The sequence below is a fragment of the Bombus flavifrons genome, chromosome 12, assembly GCF_040668555.2.
Source record: "Bombus flavifrons isolate JBK064 chromosome 12, iyBomFlav1_principal, whole genome shotgun sequence".
Classification (NCBI taxonomy): Eukaryota; Metazoa; Arthropoda; class Insecta; order Hymenoptera; family Apidae; genus Bombus; species Bombus flavifrons.
Genome location: NC_138453.1, coordinates 7993721 through 8010758, shown reverse-complemented (window position 1 = coordinate 8010758; position 17038 = coordinate 7993721). Strand labels below are relative to the sequence as shown.

General features: G+C 41.5%; 2 protein-coding genes across 11 annotated transcripts in view; one reads left to right on the top strand and one right to left on the bottom strand.

The window, feature by feature from the left end:
* tn (tripartite motif containing protein thin) overlaps positions 1-10953 on the bottom strand; it is a 58247-nt gene extending 47294 nt beyond the window's left edge. For 3 of the 8 annotated variants that reach the window (XM_069124500.1, XM_069124496.1, XM_069124502.1), the window contains exons 1-2: positions 10835-10953; positions 7475-7582 (exon numbers count right to left, since the gene is read on the bottom strand). The gene's annotated coding sequence lies outside the window, so the exon portion shown is untranslated. The other 5 variants (XM_069124503.1, XM_069124504.1, XM_069124505.1 and 2 more) reach the window with 3 other exon arrangements.
* The window catches only part of LOC138185513 (caldesmon), a 56162-nt gene that overhangs the window by 21603 nt on the left and 17521 nt on the right, over positions 1-17038 (top strand). The window lies entirely within an intron of this gene.

Sequence of the window (17038 nt, the reverse complement as noted above, 5' to 3'; positions counted from 1 at the left end):
CTCGCTAACGATCGTGACCCTATCATTACTTGTATCGCGTTGTAACGTGAACTTAGCCTCGGGCAGTTCGTTATGGATGTGCCATGTCGCTTGTCCGCCATCGAATCCCTGGAACGGTTGAATTGTAACAGCGGATAATCGTTGAATTTACGAACGCCACGGTCGTTTGCATTCGGCCCTGTCTGCTAATGAAATTTATGGTGGTCGGTTTTGTACAGTTTCGCCGTTGTGATTGGCGCAGACGCGACTTATTCTACGTTCTGTGGACTCTGTACTTCCGATATGCGGGTATTCGCATGCACGAAACTTTCGCAGAGTTTTGAAATGTCCCGTCTTGAATCGCTTCCAAAAGTTTTCGCCCCGCGAGTTTTCAGCAAAACTTCCGACGATTTAGTCTCGAATTTTCAAATCTTCAACGTTTCGATTCAAATTTTCGTGCGGTTAAATTTCAATTTCTGACGGTGTCACGTACAAATTTCCAAATTTAAAGGCGCTTTTCATCGGTGTATATGAAAGTCGGTTGGCGCGTCATATTCTTGACGCTAAATCTAAACGAATCGAATTCCCACTTTAAACTTCAGATCTTCAAATCTCCGACCAACTGTAGTTCGATTCTTCCAACGGTATCACATTCAAATTTTGAAAGAAGTTTAAACGTTCGCGTTTATTAAGTTTATCCGATTGTGTTTCCATCGTCGTACACAAAGCCAATTGGCGGCAAAATGTTCTTTAGACTAAATCCGTGTCCAACGGAGCACACAGGACTAGCTTAAATCGGCCAGCCCGCCCAAAATTGGATCACTTCACCGACAAGGGTCGAGTGGATAAGCTCTCGCAGTATTCACTCCTTTAGTGCTCTTTTAACGCTTTGCTTCTTGTTCCTTCTTCTCTTCTGTCTTCTTCCTTCTCTTTCTTTTTTTCCCGCTCTACGGCGGCACTGCACGCGTGAAAGCACCGCAAACGGCAGGGGGTTGGGCGACTGTGAAAGGGTGCATCGTGGACTAACGAGGTACAAAGTGCAGCTAGTCACGTAATAAATGTCACAGAAGAAAGAAGAGCAACTTCTCACTCGTGGCTTTGGCGACGTTGCAAAAAATCGAGATAATCACCCGGTATTATTAGAAGTGGATATTTGGCTTCTGTCGTGATTTCGTTTGCGTTCTTTATCTTCTTCTTTCTTCGATGTACCCTCTGCTCTCGTGTACTACGTAGTGTTGTTTTTAGCGCAGTATGCCGCTAATTTATATTTATTCATATTGATCGAAACTTTGCTATATGATCGGTTACGTTTAATTATTCCTTTGATCGAAATAATACATTTTCATTGCCGTTAGAGAACCAAGTGTGCCGAGTTGATTAAACAATACGAACGACGAATATGAGATCGATTGATTAAATGTATATATGTATACGTATATATTAAAAAAAAAGACAAAGGAGCGTATCGATGGTGGAAATGAGATGCACGTTAAACGAGCAATTTAAACATGGAAAATTGTGTATGGAAAAAGATACGTTCGCTGCGGGACGGCCGGTGATAAAGCTAATTAACCGCGGTTGTAAACAGTTTATGCCAGCCAACTTAGAGATGAAACGGGCCAAACAAGCCGCACAGCCGATGAAATCGATGTGAAGCTACATGATGTCAAATTAAACAGTACGAATGGCTGGTGATGGTTTTAGCTGGTCCGGTCGAGCTGCGTTAAAATCGTATTTAATGACTCGAGCGAAAAGTGAATACCGAACGAACGCGATGTTTTGTTAAACGAATATTAAAAAAGACCATTATTTGCTTGCGATAACGAAAACCGATGATCAACGCGTGGTGTTTTATTAAAATTTTTTAATTCGATCTCCTCTTTCGTATAAACCGTGATTACGACAAAAAATTGTCATTGTGTTCTATTCTGGTGAAGGTGACGCGACTGTTTGATCTTTCTAACGTTAGAAATTTTTTACATACGAAAGATAATTCATCGTTGAAATCGAAAGACGATACTTGACAAATTTCCTATCGGGTCGTGTAACAAATTTTCTCGCATTTCTTTGAAAAACCCTCAAACATCGTTACTTCCATTTAAGAGCTATTTAAACAACGACGTGTGCATTCGTTTGTTCCATTATCCCTCGCAAATGGAGAAAAGCTCTTGCTCTTTCGTTCCAGGTATCTTCCTTAGTCGTATTAAAATATTTTTATTTTAATTTTGGCCGCATTTGGGAAAAGATTGAGAATCGTTGATCGCCGTTATATAAATGTTTATATATCGCATTTGACAAAATTAATGTTTCAATAGTACAATATTTTGTGAAATAGCACGCCGAAAGACGAACCAAATATTTTGATCGTCGTTCTTGAAATAATTCTTGTACCAGATTACCGCTACAAGTTATCATGGGTCAACGATAACCCAAGGTATCATTGGCTTAGCGTTCCATTCTTCGATTTCGATTTCGATGCAACGTATCACTCCTAAGGGTAGCGCCCTACCTTTGAAAGAAACCACGACGTTTATGGAATTGTAGTAGCGACGTAAGTACTCAGATTTCCATGACAAAGGGCGGTTATTTCAAGAAACGTAGGAAACGAAGAAATTTGAAAGTCCACTCAGCGTACGTGTCTGACTTTTGTTCGGACGCGTGCTATTGCTGATCGGTACATCTGCGATTTTCCTGTAGATTTATGACGCTGTTAGCTTCCTTCTCTCGATTCTTCCATTCTACTGTCCGCTTGACCGGCCAAAAAGAACGTATCTATACAGCCAGTCATAAGTATCTATCCGTTACATTTATTCGATAACAAATTTATCAGCCTCAACAAATTCCATTTTATTTAATATTTTATATCGCAAGGCAGATATGCCGCTGAAACGACAGATTTACAGCGAAATAACAAGAGGATAAAAACCGACTGTTATTGAGAAACGTAAAATAATTTGCGCGTTGTTTTATCGAGATACGAAACCTGTACAGTATGAAATATAAAGCGTTATACAACTCGGGAATACAAATCAAATTTATATAGTTTTAGAAAAAGCAGTGTCTAAAGCCGAGAATATCGGATAAGATCGATGATAATCGAGCTCGTCTTCGAAAAGAACAGCCGAGACGAGATGCTGGAAGCCGATATGAAACCGGAATAGATTTTGCCAGAAGAGACTATCTATCAAAGATTATCATCGAATTGAACGAGCAAGTACGCGAGAGGGCTTCATTTATCGACGAAGATCTCGTAATTATTAAATTCTTTAGGGAAGATTCTTTAACAATTTAAATGAGACACTGCAGCTTCCTCTGGGAAGGTTCAGTTCTTTAAGTGGAGAAGGCTCCTCCGCTCTGCTAATGAAAATCGAAAGGACGCTCGGAATTAAATATTTCTGTCGGCGCTCGTTTTGCTGCTATAAGAGGGTTTACGAAAACACGCCGTTATTTAGGCAAAGCTAATTAAAGTATAATTATCCCAAAGTAATCAGCGAGTATGTTAAAGTAACGATGCTGTTCATGACAGGTAGATTTCCTTGGGGAAGAAGGAAATTGAACGAGAAACGAATTTTTCATGCGGTTTAGGGCCTTCCGAAAATATTACGGTCGTGTTGGGATAGGAAAGCAAGTCGTCGAAGATTCATCGACGGGAAACCGGAGTGTTTTTCCTTGATGAAAAATGGATTTCCATTTGTACGAATACGTCACACATGTCCACCGTAAACGCTGAATACAAGGAATCTATTTTTCTTCTGACAACGACTCCTGCTAGATCCTGTCGTGGATCAATCTAATGTTTCCCTGTTGGATAGAGATTTTTAGGGATCCAGGGAAACGTGATGTATCGTTCGGTGGATATCGTTCGGACGATGAATTTTAACGTAGTACGTTTTATTAACCATTCGATAACGTAGGAAAATGACGGTGAGTTCAGAACGATTTAGCAGATAATTGTTTTCTTCGTCGTTAAAATTTCTTGCATACCTGGTACCAGATATTTCCAATTTTTGTAAGAAATATATGTTAACGATATGACGATGTTTTATGTTCAGAATTAACAGAAATACGGTTTTTCCAAATTATGTTTTTCTCTGAAGAAGTATAAAGGTGAAAGGAATAAATGATTAGAGAAATGTACAAGTAGATAAATGGAGCATGTATGTTGTGTATTAATAGCCAACACTCGGAGCGTAGCGGATCGCGGGTCGCTATAACGTTAATAATAATCGCGTGAGATACGCTGACATTTTAGATGTTATGTTTACAGCAGTGTCCTGGTCTTCTTCGTGCTATATCGTAAAACAGCTACCATTCCACGTAGGAAATGACTCGGAGGATCGTAACAATTTTCATAAAGAATTTAGCAATCGTTATCATTTATAATATAATTGGTAAAATTAATATTACCCAGTTTAAAATTGAACAGTCGTGCGATGCATTAATTCTTAAACCGACCAAAGCCAAGTATTACACGAGATATCGTATAACTTGGGGAGATATTAGTTTCAGCAAGGTTAATACTATAAAAACTTACTGCTCTCCAATGTGCAATTCCTAAATTAGAGTGCCGGCAATAAAAGCTTGGAATTGAATTTCGCAGATAGTAGAGATTCGCGAAACCGTAGAAAATAATTCACGTACGAATGCAATCTTCGATCGGAATGATCAAACGAGAAGGGAAACAAACGGGTAGCATTGTTAACAAAGAGCGGAAGAGCGGAGATTCGAAAGAACCAAGAGAGAATATCATGATAGCGCCGTAGAAATCTAATCCGAAAGATAATTCAAAGGCGAATTTATCTCCGCGAATGGCGTGCAACCGATCATACGTGACTTTTGACGTATCGGTCCGGTTATCGGTACGAAATTTATTCTTATCGAAGAACGAATAGCTCTGGTATAAACTAGCCCGGTCAGGTCACTGGTAACGAATGTATGTACACGTGTAACGAATGTTTAAATTCGAATTGTAGATCCCTGTCGGCCGGATGACATTTGCCTTTGAAACACTGTGAATTTATACTCTTTGCCCGTTATCTCGTCCAGTCACAGCAATAGACCCATTAGTTAATTGATATAAAATATTCGTTGGGACAGACGATTTTACATGACAGTTACTTTCTCCGTTCTACGTATTCTTTGTGTTCTCTTGCTGGTCGTGAGGATTTGAATGAGAAGAAAAAGAAAAAAAAAAAAAGGAAAAAGAACTGAAGTGAACGCGTTATCGCAAGTTGAAATTTCCATTCTAGCTAGAATTAGCGGAACGGCCATGGTTCTTGTGAAAAACGAACATTAATTAGTAAAACGAAACGTGGCACATTTAATTGCGCTAATTTGGGTGTAGATAGGTCTGCTCGAGGCGCAACTTCCTGCGTTCACTTTTTGTTAAGCCGTTTCGTTAATGGCGACTTTCAAATTCAAAAGCTTCGTTTTTCCATTTTTCCCTCTTTCGTTTCTCTTTTGATTTCTTTCTCCTTCGTTCACTTTGCGTTCCATGTTGCTTCCTGGGCGACGAACAAAAATTGCCGCGAGACCTCGTCTCATATCACCGAAGTTTTTCCACCGTCGTTCGAAACTGCGGCTCGTTGATTCGCCGAGGACGAGCGCTACTGTAAAATGATTCTCTCGTCTACGTTGGTAAAGTTTTTTTACAAGAGAAGGGTCGCCGCCGCCGACGATTCCCTGGAAATTACAGTTTCACGCGACGGCAGGATTTGAACGCGATACCTCGATGAAAAGAAGTAATTAGAGTTATTTCGTTTCTGAGCAGCGGATAAGAAAGGAGGCGCTTAAAACGCGAGGGAAGATTAATTAGCCGCTCATTTCGGATGAATAACTACCGCGGTAAATAGGAAAACAAATGTAGCTCAGCGAATCGAACGTTTCATTTCTCTTCTTCAAACGCGGATTAAAGCGCTCGAGTTTACAAAGTTGCATCTTGAAACCGGTCCAACTGTTACTCTGCTTCAGCTTCGAGCAACATAATAACAGCTTTCGAGTAAAACCAGAGTTTATGAATCATTTCGAAATTAAACATTTCAAACGCTTAAATTCAATCCTTCGATGGTTAAATTTAAATCATTGGATCCGAATGCCCCAATAGTCGAATTCGAACTTTCAATGGTCAAATTGAAACTTCGCAATTCCCGCTTCCAGCTACTAAATTTAAATTTCTAACGATCGCATTGAAATTTTTCAATTCAACTTTTTAATGGCCGACTTTCAAACTTTTGAATTAGCATCTCGAACATGGAGATTCAAATTTTTACATGGTTTCCGGGGATATGGAAATTTTTCAATCCTTAAATTCTACATCTTACAATTAAGATAATTCCGACAAGGAAACAAAAAAAAATTGTCTGTCTCATTTCACATGTTCGTGAAGCAGCTTCAGGTAAAGAAACGAACAGCGTTACACGTATCGCGATATCCACGTTCGAAACTTATGGCCGAACCGACGATTTCGCAAAATCGCAAGAACGAGACTACGACTACGTGTTGATTAATCAAACAGGGCGTGCTTGACCGGAATGTTATTTCATTGGAAATATCGACGCGTAGGAACGGCGCTTAAACGCGCGGAAAATATTGCCAACTTCTAAAGCGATTCATCGTTCAGCCCGTTTGAGAGAAAGCAAATTTCCTGAACACGCGATAATTGAATTCGTTTGGGAAACACCGTTTCTACCAGTCCAATTTTACAGGTTGTAGACGTGTCTGCGGCTATCCGATAATATTTTTTAACCCGACATTCGCCACTTCCAGTCAGCTGGCCAGCTCTGCCCGTGCACATTCATCGTTCCGTATTTATTCGGGCGCAGCTTTTCATTTTCACGCGAAAATTGAATCGTCTAATTGCGTGCATCAACCAGTGAACGATTAACCGTCTGTATCATTTCGTCGTCTGTTTTACTGTTTTTCTTTCTTTTCTTTTCCCTTCGATCGAAACGTTTCAAGCGTAGGCAAGAAGGAGAAAAGCGAAAACGGTGGCGAGAATTTAATACTTTAAAGAATCATAAGCCTCTCGGACGAAGATTGATTGGGCCTAGATTCATTTATTCGCCCGCCTCGTCTTAATAACTCGGCGAAAGCAGCTGCTATACCATTATCCTGGCAAACTTTCGGACGTTCCTTTTGCTTTGAGAAACGGCCGTTGATAAGGATCTAACGCGAGATTAGAGTTGTAACGAAGGCTCATCAATAATCTTGGCTGAATTTCCATGGCATCGATCATCGAGACGAAGCGAAATTTTCACGGCAAACAGTATCGCGAATCTGAAATTCATCGTTCCGTTCTAATAAAAATGTCGGTAAAATTCCACTTTAGTTAGGTAAATATTTTTCTAGCCGTCAATCCCTGTTTTATTGAATTTTTAATTCACAATCATTCGGGCAAACTAGGCTGCAGGGTTATGGATTGCAAAACAAGCATAACGTACATGTAACGTGTGGTTAGCGTTTCGAGAATCGATCGAGAAATAGGAGAAGAGCTTACCTGGTAGACTGTGACCGCCTTACGGCGGCTTCTCCCGGTTGGGGGCCCTCTCTATGGGGGCCCCAAGTGGTCACACCCGTCGTTCACCAATATCCGGCGCTGTGACAGCTAGAAATCAAATCACCACTGTTAAACGAGTCGTCGCGCGAACACGGAACTATGATCACGTAACCACCAATTCGACACGCGATACAATCGGGAAACCGTGGTCATTCTGTTTGTTCTCTTCCCCCTCCCACCCATACTATATGTTGTGTTTTAACCATAAACAAATATTTCGACGATTCGGCGGAAACTAGTGAAACGAAAGGTAAATATAAGTTGAAGCGTTAGGTAGAATGATTCGAGTAAGTGGATCGTATCAGTATGTGGCCAGGCGGGCGACCAGTTTTAAGTAGATGAGACGCATTCCTGGTCAGACGCGATTGCACGTTAACTCATTAAGGACTTGTCAATCACATGTATAACGTCTTTTTAGTCTAATCATAAAGTTTCAAAAATTCTTTCAATATTTCTTTCATTGTTATCTCTTCCTCCGGGTAGATTTTACAATTTTACGAAGTATTCTAAGGATTTTATGATTAACTATTTCCCGTTTAATTTATACAATTCCTTTCTGCGTTTCGAATTTGTGCAGCGGAATTTTTCAATGCATCTATTTGTTTCATAGATTTTTCGTATCTTGTCAAAACAGTAATTTACGCTTTCTGCATAAACTTCAGTAACGTTTGTAAAATATACTATTTTGTCCGTTTGATCCTGAATAGGCTGGATCAAAGCCTTTCACAACGATCGTATCCAGCGGATATTTCGGAATATTTAACAGAAATACCCGTATGATTCCCGCAACGAAATGAAAGTGCCTTCCACTCGGCGCGGGAAGTATCTGGCGCAGAAATCATTTTGCCAATGAATTACCGATAATCCAGGAATCAGCAATTTCCTTGGCGAAAGAGCGGGAAGAAGAGTCGCCACGTGGGGATGATCTCATCCCCCTTCATGCTCCAACTTTAATCGCGCCTCGCTCTCTTAACCTGGACGATCCTGTTACACCACACTCACCCGACATTCCAACATATATTTTTAATCGTAGTTTCTCTCTTTCTCTCTCCCCCTCCCTGTCGCTCTCTTTCCTAATTATTCGAAGCGCCAACACGAAGAGACACGCGTCGACACGGTTTCCCAATTTAAATCGCACGCCGGATCGATTGCGTCTCGTGAGATCTTCGGCACGGCCGTTCGGAAAAAGACACGGCGAAACGTTGGAACGACGAAGAGGAGCGACGTGGAAGGAGTTTGCGGAGAAATAGAAAAAAGGAAAATGGACGAAGGGAGGTTTAGGGTGGGTGAATGGGCGGCCGCGGCACGGAAGAAAAAGCAGAAAATGGAAGATCGTGTCGCGACGCTTGATGAGGATCTTTTCCTCGTTGCCACGGCGGTCGTGGAGAGCGTGGAAAAACTGTAGCGAGAACGAAGCGAGTAATTGGACACCGGCCGGCCATATTAGAGCACGGAGAGACAGACGAAGATAGTGGGATCGAAGGACGGGACGTGAGAAACGCGGAGAAGGAATAGAAGCTGCGCGAACGCGGAGCAACGAAGAGAAGGGAAACCGGACGGATAGAGCGAGAGAATGATAGAAGGGAGGGTTAAAAAAGCGGAAAAAGAAGAAAGGCGAATCGGATAGAAAAACGACGAAGAGGGAAACGGTTGGTCTAACAGGGGTTGGGTTCGTGGAAAAAAGAAAAGAGAGACGAGACGAGAAAAAAAAAAGAAACTGGCGAACGATCGTGGTACGTGAAAAGCGGCTGAGAACGAGGATAAATCGCAATTAAGCGCACATCGGGCCACGGATGAAAACTAAGTCGATCGTGATGTCGTTAAGTTGGTCAGAGAGAAGCGATACAGAAAAAGGGAAGAGTTATCTGCTGCGCTGAGCGGAAAGCTTGCTCGTGGAAACGAGCAGTATGGAGTTTTTTAACGGCGTAGAAAGATGAGAAAACGAAGAGGCAGAGACGTGGACGAGAGATCACGGCGGTGATGGGAAAACCGTTCCAGTGTCTCGAATCCGGTGGTAAAAAGATCGAGAAAACTGAAGTTCTTCTCGCGGTGATGAAAGCCTCGAGTTTTCTCTATCCGAGGATCCATTTCTAAAAGAGTCTATCGAGTGTCTGCCACCAGGGAGAATATACACATAGATGAAAAAGGAAACGTTAATAAGCCGTCTCCAGAGACAACGAGGGAAGGGAAAGATGTTGTAAAATAATAAACAGCCTGGGGCAAGGGACACGCTATGAAACGGTTTAGAGCTTGGAAAGTCGAAACTTGAAATACTACGAAAACCCCTCGGGTACAGAGGAGAAAGTCCCGACTTTCGATACGTTCGAAATCCCCGAGATTTCCCAGGCTTCCCGGTCCCGTGCGTCTCCTGTGGGATTCGTTAAAGGGAGTAGGGACGCAGCGCGTAAACTCATCACCACCGTGCACCTTTCACCGCTTTCACTCTCTTTCTCTCGCGCTTTCTTCTCCTCGCGTTTGCACGATTCGCGTGGCAAGGCGTGAGGCGCGCGGGCAAGCGTTTCCACGCCAATGGTAGCGCGTGAACGAGCGTGCGCGCTGGGCGAGCGTGTGCATCGCCGGCGCTGTACCGTTTTAGTAACGGAGCGCACCGGTGCGCACCGGTGTGCATTATCTAACACTTAAAATTAGACGGCCGATGGCGACGGCGAAAAGAGATCCTCTCTCGCGTCCGAGCCTCGGGTCCAATCGCGGATTCGTCGGTTTCTCGCGTAAGCACCAGCTGGTGTAGGATATCCTGGCCGGAAGACGGAACTAACGTCGCGATGCACACGAGTACGAGAATCGAATTCTTCACTCTCGGCACTTGATTCGCATTTGATGCAATACGATACGATATCACACGTGATATACTTGACTGAAATTTCTCTTTCTCCAGTCTCTTTCTCTCTTTTCCTTGCTCCACTCTCTTTCTCTCTCTTTTCTTCTCCTTTTTCCAATTTCATTCAAATATTTCTCTTTATTTCTTTTTTTTTTTGTTTTACGATCAGTTGGTTGCCCGGTTACGCTTCTTTCGTTTAATCAACAGTGTCTGGAGTAAAGAAGGCTACAACAGTATCAGTAGCAGGCACTTTGCAGAAACTAGGACACCAAGAGATGAGATAATGATACGCGACTAGGTTTCCACGGCACTGTGTGTATACAGACGCGTGTGTCTAGCGATATTCCGTTGCCACGCTTTTCTCGTCACCGTTGTTTCGCGCAGGTACGAACAGTGTGTGGTGTTATCGTATTGATGAGGGGGTGATAAGGTGCCCGATTACGAAGTTATACGAGACGCACCGCGTTCGTCCGGGCCGGTTGGCCGCCCGTCTTAGAGTGAATGTCTTATTAGTTATTTCTGGCCAGCTACTTCGCCGCTGTGTTCCGCCGCCACCTCTTCCTCCCTCTTCGTCGTCTTTTCTTGATCCTCTGCCCGAGCTTTCGCACCCCTCCACCTGCTCCCGTTACTTCGTCCATGCCTCTACAGGCTACGTCGAGTTGAACACCGTCGATCCCCGTGCACGCCAATGGCGAGGTCCTCTTCTCAGTCATCTTTGCCCCCTGTGCTGGTCACTTCGCCGTCGAGGGCACTTTTTTCTCCAACACCGTCCTTGAACTTCGACCACCCACGATTGTTTTCAACCTCACCGTGGCATTTCGAAATTTGCATGCCATCCTCGCGACCATCGTGGATAAAAATGGATCGTTTGGTTGAGACCGAATCGAGTTTCGAAAGTGCGACCAGCGTCTCGTACTTGGCTTCCTCGTGTCGTTCGTTTGACTACGATTTCGCTTTTGTCGATCAATACATTTATTTTTATTTTTTTTATTTTTTAGTGACGAATAACGATCGTTCCGTGAAATTGTTCGTAATTAACGGTGATGTCTCTGGACTCGTGGTTGTTGTTAATTTTTGTGGACACGGCGATGTTCGAATACTGGTCTTGGTAATAAGTTCAGGACCAAACGAAGTAGTAGCAACCCACATGGTGCCAACGTTGCGTTAACGTAACATTTTATTCGCAGCTGTTTTCAATTAATTTAGACCCGTGTACTTGTGCAACGGCAACAAGTTCCGTATTAAGGGAATGAAATTTTACAATTTACTAGTTGGCTGATTATCTGATTTAACTTAAAGTTGTAAAATTCTAACTTGTTGGTTTGCCGATAATATTAGTGTGTTGATCGGTAAATAATTGTCAGAAAAATCCATTTTCCTCTCTGCGATCTTTATAAAACGGTGAATGCGGTCGATTAGCCGGAAATCATCGAGGACCCTTGTTCTTCAACCTCGTCACTCGCGCACCTTCGACTTCATTAAGCTTCGAGCAGTTCCCGCGATTTTAAGATCATTTCTTTTTCTCCCTTCTCCGAAGTCAATTCCATTGTCCAACTATTCTTCCTTCGGTGGAAAGAAAATTTGCTGGAAGTAAATCGCGACAAACACAACTGCAACTTTCGCTCGATTAAAGTTCCCAAGATTTATCGCGTCTTTGGAGATAAGCCCGATCTTTTAATATCCTCTGTGTCAGTCGCTGGGCCATTTAGAATGGAGAGGAGTTTTCGTTTCAACCGCGCCTCTTTTTCGTCGTTTTAACCTTCCTTTCTCACTGATATATCCCGTCGTAGCGATGTTTTCTTCCAAATACAGACATTCTATCTCACGTAGAAGGCCAATGGTAGCGAGAGGCAAAGAGAGACGACAGAATCGTTAAAGCGACCGTAATCTATTGCCACCAACGAAGAAAGGACTTAAAGATGACAAAGTGGGTACTCGCGACTTATAGGACCTACTAACGATCCTAACATATCCATGATCTTCATCCTTTCAAAACCACGTTGTAATAGATGACGGAATATCACACCGCCTTTCGACGAAACTAGTTTCCCTTACACACACTGCCAAGTGTAACAAGACACCTACTCGTTACACGTTTAAGCTACACTGATTAACTAAAACTAACGGCTAAATGATTAATCCGAGACGTAATCGCCGTTGACTGTCGATCAATAAACGAATCAAAATTGATTTGATATAGACTTACAAGCTGACAGAAACTATACAGAAACAGCATAATTTTCGTGCGAGCTTTAGTCGAATCTATTTTCAATTGTCCCGACGAATCTCGACGAGTGAAGCTCGTCCAAACGAACACGTAAACTATCGTCGTATTCGAACATTTGATACGATCCACCTAAAATCAACTGGCGATTCACACTTCTGGAATTTATACTTCGATTTTCCATCCAACTTTTTCTATCTCGTCTAACCGACAAACGTTATAGCTGTTTATCTTTCAAGGAGAAATACTTGGCAATCTTTTCCTGTTGGTCAGAACGATTGCATAACTTGCGTAATTCATCGAACGGCGACGCAACAGACGCGGCAGGCTCGCGGTTTTGTTTTCAGCGAGCTGGCCACCAGCGATGAAATATCGACGGTCTGCTCTTGACTTTGTTTCGAGGCTGACACGACGATCTATCTTCCGATTCGATACGATACACCGATACCAGCGACGCCCGCAACGTTCCGTGTCGCGTATAGTTTGCGGTCTCTCGCCGAACGCATCGCGTCCTGTTCAAATGACAGAATCGTAATTAAATGTTGAATTATTATCGATTCGACAGCCACGCCATTAGTCCGAATTGTCACGAAATTCCGTGTCGCGTTCGGTTTACTGTCGTCGGTTAAATATCAACGACGAAACAGCCAACTGAAATTTCGTTTCCGTTATGAAAACCTAGAAACGTTTTCGATCGCGAAATTGGCGCTCGATATTTTGGCCTGGCGTTGCTGTGCATCGGACCCCGTTATCCCGCATGTTAGAACGTAATTTTAAAACGTTTATTCCGTTATATACCGCGCCGGATGAGAGATTTCACGGATCGTTTTTTGGGGCTTCTGAGTCACAAATGTACAACCATTCTGTCTAAAAATAAAACTAACCGTTAGATGATCAGCAGAGAGATACAATCTTGGTGTGCCGCTTCTAATTTTAGGGAGAAAACACGCGATAGAGATTAACAAAGTTGATCTAGTCATCTTAAGAAACTTTCAAATGAATAAACATGATGTGTGTTTGCATGTTCTTTGCGTGCTCTTTGCATGTTGATACTGTATTTGAATTCGCTTTCTGGCAGTCGATTGTATAATGACGCAAAGTCGTGTAACATTGATCTTGGCATTTGGGATTGTCTCGGAAATTCGAGTCGTTTAAGGAAAGCAAAATTTCTTCTTTATTATCGTGATAGAAAAATCTACGGGGATATTTGAACATTTCCTATGGGAAACTTTTATGAATACGTTATGTGCGTTATAGGAAACTTTGAAAAAATCCATTAGCACTGTAACGAGGACACGGACGTCGTGATTATATTGGTAACATTTCAAGTTAATCTGAAGATATATTATGAAATATCTTTTAAGTTAAGAATTTTCAGACACGAATACCTTAAAGTTTTTATATGAAGAATAAGAAAAACGTACCTTTTTTTATAAAAAAAAATATATAAGATCAATTTATAAGAATACCGATGGTTTTGGAATGTTGTAAAAAAAATGACCTCTAGAAAAAATTCTTTCCACTATACATCAGAAGATTTTTTCGAAAATTCCACCTTTCATAACGTGAGAGTCTAGTGTTTAAATTTCTATCCAATTATTTGCTACGATGCTGCTAAATCAATTTTTATTAATCGATATTTCCGCCACTGTTTAATCCATGCCACGATATCGAGGACGAAGCAAAGCAAAAGGAAATTTAGTCGAGACCGAAATAATTTCCTGGCCACTTAACGGGATTACTGTTGCAATTTCAAGATGAAGTCCCGCTTGTGTGGCTCATTAGTTGTCTACTCGTATGCTACGATAAATAAACGAATCCAACGTGACTCACTAGAGAAATGCTCTGCGGGGAAAATTTTCTAACGTTTCCAGTCATCCTCTCGTCTATCCCAGAAACCAAGTTTCATTCGCGATGTTAATTTCATAAAAAAGTAGAAGATACAAATCTGTAGATTTCTCTTTTCTTTTTGAAATTATGACGAATTTTTTAAAGTTATTTTTTCATCGTTTATTCTCACTGAATTTTATTATCGTCCACCTTCGAACGTATATAAATCACGCGAATTTTGCATTAGAAATTCCAGTCGAGAATAATTTATACGTTATATGCAGTTGGGATAAAAATTCGCTGTGGCGTGACATTCAATTTATCATCGACAAGGAAATATTCATTCCGACTCGGAATTTCAGTGTACCGCAATTTCCGCGTGTGATACTTGCGACCGAAAGCAGTCTATTCTGTAAGCTCGTTGGTTAGAGCTTCACTTTTGTAGTTAACTTTCGGAATATCTGTTTTTACAACGATTCGATATAAAATATTTACAAGGATTAATGGAATATGACGTATGAACGTGACAGGGGAAAAATTTGATTTTTTTCTTTCAATGTTGGTTGTCGAGGAAAAAGGTGAATTTTAATAAAAGGAGGATCAAAATTAATTATGTCAAATTATCGCAATATTTTAAAAATTATGAGCAGGATGGAAAAACATATATATTTGACAGTATAAATTCTGGTAATACGTGATTGATTAACGACGTAGCGAATTGAGATTTACAGGCAAAAAGCTCGTCGAAGCTCGAGAAGCTAACGAGCCTTTTATTATTCTATTAAGAAATTTAATTTTCCCCTCTCTGGTAAAAAAAAGAAAAAAATACTAAAATGTCAAAGTGTGAAATGTCACTGAAGTGCGTAATGACGAAAAACATTTTTCGTTAATATCGTGTGGAACACAATGTGAAAAAGAAACGTAAAGTACAGGGGGGAAAAAGAATGGGATTGATCGTTCGATGGTGGAGCGATTTGTAAAGCGCTGCAGCTAATTTCACGTCATCATTCTGCCACGATATCGATCGATGCCGAATACTGTGCCGATAAATCACCTTTTGCCCCGAGAATTCTCAGTCGTGAGTTTTATCGTCTATTCGTCTGTCGTCGTTGAAACGGCGAAATGAACCCGTGGACCACACGTTCCCTCGTTTTAGCAAATTTACCAAACTGATTTTCTCGCGTTCCGCACGGAAAATTCAGCGGAAAGAGATTCAGGGATTTTTCTCGGAAAAACCCGATCGTCGACCCTTTCACCGTTACTAGAAATGAGAAGCGACAGGAGAGGGAGATCACGCGAAGCTATGAAATTAGAATATCCGAAATAAACTTACGGGCGTCTTACTTCGTATAGAATAATAATAATAAAACAAAAAAAAAAAAAAAAAATACAATTTTCTTAAATCTTTCGAAATGACAGATAAGATATTCTACCTTCTAAGGAAGGTGAAACATTAATCAAGTTACATGACCTACACGAAGATTCGTTCGATTCAACGAGCCGCAATTATACCGACGATCTCATCGCGAATCCACCTTACATCGTCCTTGCCATACTCATTTACGATTCCCGATCGATAATCGTTCGTCTGTTTAACCAACAATTCCTGCATTCGCTCACGATGCGCATCGAGGTGTTTTTCATTCTTCGAGGGTGTAGAAGAATGATAGGAAAATACATCCTGGCCGGCATCTTCTCGGAATTCTTTCGAAAATTGCATTTTTTCACGCGAGGAAAAAATTCCCCGGCTCCAGGCCAGCGATAGTTCTACGTGGAATTCCTTGGCTGGAGAAAGGAAAGATAAAAAAGAAGAGGAAAAAGAAAAAATGAGAAAAACGGGGGAAAAATAGAGGGAAAGAGGCGTTGGAATGTTCGATGCTTTTTCTCGCGGTCGAAGGCGCCAGTTGCAGTTTAACATTATCGGGGTTTGAGTCGGTTCCTGTATTTTGGGAATTCTGCAAATTTACGACTGTCGAGAGGAAGCCGGCGGATTAATATCGCCAACTAATTTCACGGGAGTATCGATTGTGCGTGGGTCAAGAGAAGGGAGGCGCGATGGGAAAGTTAATTATTCGTATTTGCGTTGCCGCCGCCGCGTACTATCTTCTTTAGAGAGTTTGTAACTTTTATTAAAAGAATAACAACTTTTAATAATCGTCCGAGGCAAGGACATGATCGAGCGATGCCCGTTCTCTCTGCGCGCAACATTCGTTAGCCAAAGGATAATTAATGAAGCGCCCTCGCCGTTACTTGCCGCTTACGCGTATTAACTGAAAGTTAAACTCTCTCGATTTATTTCAATTGGATGAAGTTGCAGCACGTTTTGATACACTTGAAGAACTAGCTTTAGCTTTCGTGTATCTAGTTTCCTATTCAACGCCATTAATTATCATGTTTCTTTTTTTTTTCATTGAATAATACAGTGGAAAAGAAGTCAAGTACGCTTTTGATTCACCTAATCTGATATAGCTTTGTGTGATTGTAAACAGGAGAATTTTAATGTATGATATTACGTGATAATGCATCGAAGGATTTTTATATTTGCCGCAATATTTGCGCGAGATGGTCGGGAAACATCCCAATTGTCACGGCCCTGGCAGCTATTTTTGCT